The sequence below is a fragment of the Lontra canadensis genome, unplaced genomic scaffold (assembly GCF_010015895.1).
Source record: "Lontra canadensis isolate GAN:19392208 unplaced genomic scaffold, GSC_riverotter_1.0 scaffold9, whole genome shotgun sequence".
In the NCBI taxonomy this organism is placed as follows: domain Eukaryota; kingdom Metazoa; phylum Chordata; class Mammalia; order Carnivora; family Mustelidae; genus Lontra; species Lontra canadensis.
This window is the reverse complement of record NW_022631003.1, coordinates 6,384,394-6,391,813: the sequence shown is the minus strand read 5'-3', so window position 1 is coordinate 6,391,813 and position 7,420 is coordinate 6,384,394.

Below are 7,420 nucleotides of genomic sequence, written 5' to 3'. Positions count from 1 at the left end.
TCCCTGCCTTTCCCCTTTACAGGGGGCCAGTTTCACATTTCACCAGGGAAGTTCCCAAGGAGCTTGAAAATCACCAGTATATACCACATTTTCTTTACCCATTCATCCACCAATGGGCACTTCAGTTGTTTCTGTATTTTGGCTATTGTAAATAATGCTGCAATGAACATGAAAGCAAAGATATCTCTTTGAGATCCTGATGTGAATTCATTTGAGTGAATACCCAAAAGTGGAATTGCTGAATTATATTGTAGTTCTATTTTTAATTTTGTTGAGGTACTCCCCTCCCATACTGCTTTTCATAACAGCTGTATCAGTTTTACATTCCAACCAACATCATATGAGGGTTCTAGTTTCTCCACATCCTCACCAACACTTGTCTTTTCTTTTCCTTCCTTCCTCTCTCTCTTTCTCTCTCTCTCTCTTTTTTTTTTTTTTTTTTTGGTAATAGCCAACCTAACAGGTGGGAGGTGATATCTCATTATGATGCCATTTTATCAAGTGTCCAAGAGTCAAATTCACAGAAGCAGAGTAGAATGGTGGCTACTAGGGGTTGGAGGGAAGAGGAAATGGGGAGTTGTTGCTCAATGAGTATCAACTTCCAGTCATGCAAGATGAATACATTCTAGTGATCTGTTGTACAACATAGTGTCTGTAGTTAACAATATTGTAATACACACTGAAAAATGTGTTAAGAGGGTAAACCTCAAGACTGTTTTGTGACAGTGTAATAAGCATATACATTATCAGTCTCTGTGTTTTGGAGACTCTGTTATTATTGGCAGTCTTGCTGTCACCCTAATTAACAAAGACAGTGAAATATCTTCATGATCTCAGGATGAGTGTATTTTTGAAACTCTGGTGAAAACTATATAACTTAAAAGTCAGAAAATTGGTATAATTAACCTTTGTAGTCATCTGGTTTTAGACTTTACCAACTTTTCACCACATTTACTCCATCTATTTTTTTTCCCAAGGATATATTTTTTTTAAGATTTATTTATTTATTTATTTATTTATTTGACAGAGATCACAACTACACAGAGAGGCAGACAGAGAGAGAGGAAGGGAAGCAGGCTCCCCACTGAGCAGAGAGCCCGATGCAGGGCTCGATCCCAGGACCCTGGGATCATGACCCAAGCTGAAGGCAGAGGCTTTAACCCACTGAGCCACCCAGGCACCCCTTCCAAGGATTTTTTTTTTTTTAAAGATTTTATTGATTTATTTATTTGAGGGAGAGAAAGAGCAGGAGCATCAGTGGAGGGAGAGGCAGAGAGGATGGGAGAGAGAGAATCTCAAGCAGATGCTGTGCTGAGAGCAGAGCCAGACTTGGGGCTCCATCTCAGGAAACTGAGATTATGACTTGAGCCAAAATCAAGAGTCAGATGCTCAACCAACTGAGCCACTCAGGCACCCCTCCAAGGATCTTTAAGAAGAGGCATGTTATTGTTTTTTTTTTTTTTTTTTAAGATATTTATTTATTTATTTATTTGACAGAGAGATCACAAATAGGCAGAGGCAGGCAGAGAGAGAGGGAGAAGCAGGCTCCCCTCTGAGCAGAGAGCCCGATATGGGGCTCTATCCCAGGACCCTGGGACCATGACCTGAGCTGAAGGCAGAGGCTTAACCCACTGAGCCACCCGGGTGCCCCAAGAAGAGGCATGTTTTATGTTAAATCATCTGCTGTGCTCTTTGGCACTGTACAACTGTTAGTTATCTTAAATTTTGACAAATGTGTGCTACATGTGAACTTATTTCATTGGTGACAAAATCAAGGAAGTGTGTGCTGTTTTTCCCTTATGAGTCACCAAAGGATAGAAAGAAAAGAACCATAGAAGAGGAATGGGAGGTTGCCTGAGAGTTTAGCAGGACCAGGAAGTCTGAGCAAGGAGCAAACACAGCAATGGATGCAACTTGAGGTTTGCAGAAATCTTGAGAAAGGCACAGGACTTTCCACAGTGTAGGATAGAGACTCAAGCCACCTCTGTTTAAACATTAAATATATAAGCAACTACACAGCTAGAGGACTTAGGGACACCAAGATGATAGCCAGCATGAGTTTAGCATACATACTGATGACAGAGTGGATCTAGTACTGTATGTCTGAGCACCATACCAACTTTGGTATTTAAGCCCAGAATATCATCCCAGAACAAGAGAAAAGCAAAATAAATGGGGCACACGTATGCAACTCCTTTTAGTCCATAAACCTGTAATCTAGAATTGTATCTGGTGCTCCTCACCTGGGTCTGCACTGAACCCTCCTCTGCCTTTGCAATTACTGACCCTCAGCTTCTGCCTCTACCTCTGCCACAGCCAGGAGGTAGGCAGCTGTTTAAGAGGCTGATCTTCCACCTGCTTGTGAAATGTTTAATTTGCCATATTTGACCAATTTTTCTCCCAGTTGGGAGTAAATAAGTCCACCAGGAGCTCTTGGGAATAATCCCAACAGATCATGAATATTTTTATTTCTTGATATTTACTGAACCCAAAATGATGCAGCTTGCACCCTGATACAAAAACCCAGGATGAAATATCCAAATGGAAGCATGATGTGTCCCAGAGGCAGGTGGGGGCCTGGTAGCACAGGGGTGCTGGGTTTTTGTTTTTTTTTTTTATATATATTTTTTAAGATTTTATTTATTTATTTGACAGACAGAGATCACAAGTAGGCAGACAGGCAGGCAGAGAGAGAGGAAGGGAAACAGGCTCCCCGCTGAGCAGAGAGCCCAACGGTGGGGCTCGATCCCAGGACCCTGGGATCATGACCTGAGCCGAAGGCAGAGGCTTTAACCCACTGAGCCACCCAGGTGCCCCAGGGGTGCTGGTTTTTAAGGATGTATTTTTTTTAAAAGATTTTTATTTATTTATTTGACAGAGAGAGATCACAAGTAGGCAGAGAGGCAGGCAGAGAGAGAGGAAGGGCGGGGTGGGGGGGAAGCAGGCTCCCTGCTGAGCAGAGAGCCCGACGTGGGACTCGATCCCAGGACCCTGAGATCATGACCTGAGCCGAAGGCAGCGGCTTAACCCACTGAGCCACCCAGGCGCCCTTAAGGATGTATTTTTCATGGTTTGCAGGCTTTCCTACTTGGGGCTATAAGTCCATAACTGGATGCCTCTTGTGTCTGATTTTGAAATCTTAAACCTATTCCCTCCTATGAGAAACAACCTAGATTCTGAGCTAGCTCTCCATCTGCACATGCATCTCAAGGTGGGGAGCCAAAGGCTGTGACAGGGTTTTCAGCGTACGTGGCTAACCTGCCATAGTTAAAATCAACTGGGAAAACTAGAAATTCAGGAGGTTATTGTGTTGTCACAATGCCCATGAATTGAGTTGGGGGACTATATGAAAATGGAAGAATATTTTTGGTTTGGCAGTAATTGATAGTGTCATTTGGCAGGAAGTGTCTCAAATTCGCTTATTCAAATTCACTTCTATTTAAGCCAGTCTGTAGAGCCTGCGTAGAGGATCAGAATGTACAGACGGAATTCTTGGCAAAATCTCTGGAAACTTCCAGGATTATCTGGATTCTATAGGGGTCTGGTCTTTCACTGCCCTTGACTATTTTGCAAGTCTATAGAAACTGAAGTTAATTTGTAAAAGGCTGAAGATAATGCAGATAATTCCCATTCTTAGAAATGCAAATGAATTTTGTCCAATGAGGATGCATCAATTTCTACTTAGCGGAAGAGGCCAGTTTTGCCTTTATCAGCAAATTCAGTTCGCTATTCTGGATTGCCTGTAAATAAATGTCTTTTTCCTTGGATTCTCCTTTGAATCAGTTTTTACTTCTCATTAATTTCCTCACTAAGTAATGAGTGAAATAAAATCTTTGACACAAATTCATTTTATATTTGTATGAGTCAACATTTCTAAAAATTACCTTTTAGGACTCTGATTTTCCAGCAACTTAGTTTATTCCCAAAAGTGAGGGGAGTGATGGGAGAACCCTGAATTTCTGACTGAACATTTATCCAGAAGTGACTGATTGAATGAACCACTTGAAAAAACAAGATAATGTTTACACTTATTCCTGGATATAGAGGTTCTAGATTTGGATTGATTTCAGAATAGAGTTATAAAAAGCATTTTATGTCTGCACATCCAAATTTGAGGACTGCTGTGATTCTCCTTTTTTTTAATCCTACCATTTTAACTTTTTCACTTATGTAACAAAAAAATGGTAATAACAGATGTGTTAGGCTTAAGAAAGAGAATGGAAACTTGAACACCATTGGATATCTCTCTGTCTCTGCTTCCATCTTCCCCATCCCCACCCCCTACCTTTCTCTCCAGCGCCTGTTCCCGTGTTAATTTCACTCTCCCAGGCTAGCTTCTCACCCACACTAGTTGTGGTCTGGCTGCTAGCATCTCGGCATCTCTTACTCATATCCTCTGTGGAAAAAAACAAGAGCACCATTAGCATAAGTCTTTTTTCAAAACTGTTGGCATGAGAAGGAGAAGGAGCCTTTTAACTTGGGAAGAAGGGTGGAATTTTTTATAGGGTTTCAGCAGGCAGGGTCACCTGAAGTTCAGCTAGTTTCAAGAATATTTGTTCAAAGATGGTACTCAAGGAAGGGAGGAATTATTCTGATTAATTAGCAGCCATTATATGGACAATTCGGATTTTACTAAGAGAAGTGGAAGGAACAGTGAGGGGCTGAGGTCATGTGCAAGAGGGTGTGCAATCTACAGTGACAAGGACATGGAGGGCCACAGTAGAAACTGTATAGTTTCTATAAGGAAACTATATAGAAACTTCAGTATCTCTTAGACCTTACAGTCCTCAGATCACAGAGACCCTTTTTCCCACGTGCAGTTGGCTAAATCTTAGGGAAGGATTTTGACTGATCGTGCCTATCTCTGGACGACTTACTGTGCTCAGGGAGTGGAGTCAAGAATGAAGAGGCTGTATCTAGGCAGATCCAAAGACTATAGCAGGGTAGGAGCAGGAGGGAGTACCCCAGGCCTGGCCCCAGGGGTCATCAGGAGGGAATAGCCCAGACCATGGCCCATGGGGACTGTGAGCAGGACAGTCCACCCTCCATCTTCATTTATGGTCACAAAAGCTTCCTTTTCTTCCTCCCAGGGAAACAGCTCAATTTTGCCTTTAGGGGACACTGCCTAGGGGAGGACCACTCAGAGAACTTTTTGCTAAATGAGTATGGGGAGCAAGCCCAGGGGAAAGGAAAGCCTCTTCTGAGAGCATCTTAGTGCAAAAGGCTGACACAGCCCTGATGCCCAGATTTCTTCTGAAAGCCTTAAAACTTTCTAAATGATCACCATGGTCACTTCCAGAAGATAGACAAGTTTGGTTTAAATAAACATCCCAATGTTGGCAATGCTCCCTGTCTCTTCATTCTTTTCTATTTCCCCTTTCAGGTGTCCAGTGCCCATGGCCCCTTCTTTCCTATTGTAGAGCCCAGGGCAGGCTGCCCCAAGATGGACCACTGTGGCAAAAAAGATTATTTTGAGTTAAAAGTAATCAAAACCCAACAGATGCAGGAAAAACTCTCTGCCTCCCCCTCAGCTGCCTAAATTTATATAGGAGAGGAGAACCTGTACCAGAGAGCTATTAACAGAGATTCTCTTTACCTAAAAAACTTGTCTGCATAATAGAACAACCTTGCTTTTCCAAACACTCCTTTCACCTTTCTCCCCTTTGTATCCTCAGACCCTATCCCTCTTTAGCTCATATAAATTCCACATTGCCTCATTGTCTTTGGAATTTCATGTTTGTGTGGATTTCCATACATATGCCTATTAAATATGATTTTCTCCTGTTAATCTGTCCCATGTCAATTTGATCCTATCCAGCTAGAAGGACCTTGTAGGACAGATGAAGATCTTCCTTCCTAACACTAAAAATAAGACAGATCTGCCCTATGAACATAGTTAAAATAATTAAGATTCAGGGGAAGGAAATATCTGTCCTTAGCATTTTTATTTTGTTAGAAGAACAAGTTGGTGACATATCATGGACTTTAAAGTCCAAATCCCCAGAATCTGAATCTTGACTTCCCACTTAATTGCTCCATGACTGTGGGCAAATACTTAACCTCAAAAAGTTCCAGTTTTTTCATTTGGGAAATGAGGAATAACGCCTACCTCAAAATTTAAAGGTATCATGCATGTAAAGAACATATGGAATATATTAAAATCCAATTACTATCATTTTTTGTGATGATGATGATGATGATAATTAGGAAGGCATTAAAACCTACTCATTTCTATGTTTTCATCCCTCATTACTATTTTTAAAATAGAATTTCAGGATTAGAAGGGAATTCACAGATGACTTCAGCCAGTGGTCAAGCCTCTCTAAAGAGATCTTAGTTACTCCAGGACCAGCAAGGGGTGTGTGTGTGTGTGTGTGTGTGTGTGTGTCTGTGTCTGGATCTGTGTATGTTGATGGGATGTGATGATTAAGCAGAATGTGACATCAAGAAATTATCAACATTAACACTGATTACAGATACTGGTGAATTAGCAGTGTAGAAAGGGGAAATGAAATTTGGCTTAGCTGTGAAAAAGTAATACTAATTATAGTAATTTACATTAGCCCCTTACCATTTATGCTTAATTACCATGCTGTACAATCATAATTATATGTGTCATTAAATATATGCCCAGTTAACGTCCATGTAAGTTGTCTTGATTAGAATCAACATCTCTGGTCCACTTAGACACCTGTTCAGAGATATATTGCTTAAAGTCATTGCTACTTCGGGGGCTAACAAGAGGGACTTTCTCAAACTAGAGAAAGCAGTTTTCTCTATCATATCCTAAAGTAGGAGGAGGCACAAACAATCTGAGGTTTTTCCTCCTCTACTTCCCCATCAGAAGGTCTTCAGAGTGCCCAGGGAGTTCATCTCACCCCACCTGAGGGGACACACACACACACACACACACACACACACAGCAACAGGTAGCAATAGAGAGATATAGAGATAAATAAAGACATGCAGACCAAGAAACAAGCTGACAGTCAGTAAGACATGCAGGAGATTCAGAGAGTCAGAGAGGTGGCAACAGAGAAGAAAGTAGGCAGAGATAGAGAGATAAAAAGGGGAGGGGTAAATGCACAGACAGAGTCAATTCAGCAAGAATGAATTCACATGCCTTCTCAGACTCAGTTGATTTTCTCTGATAATTTATGAGACAAAATATTTCCTGGAAGTAGACCCAGACAATCATAGCATTCCTCATTGTCGTGGATGGTGATGAAACAGGAAGAACAAGGTGAAAAGAAATGGAAGGTAGAGAGAAGAGAGACAGAGAAGGCAATAGAAAAACAGAGACATGGGGAAAGACAGACAGACATGGAGAGGGGATGAAGGAAAGGGAAGAAGGGTATGAGGGGGTTCATGAGTCTGCTGGATGCTCAGTCTGTGCCATGCTGTGGAGACAGAGAAATGT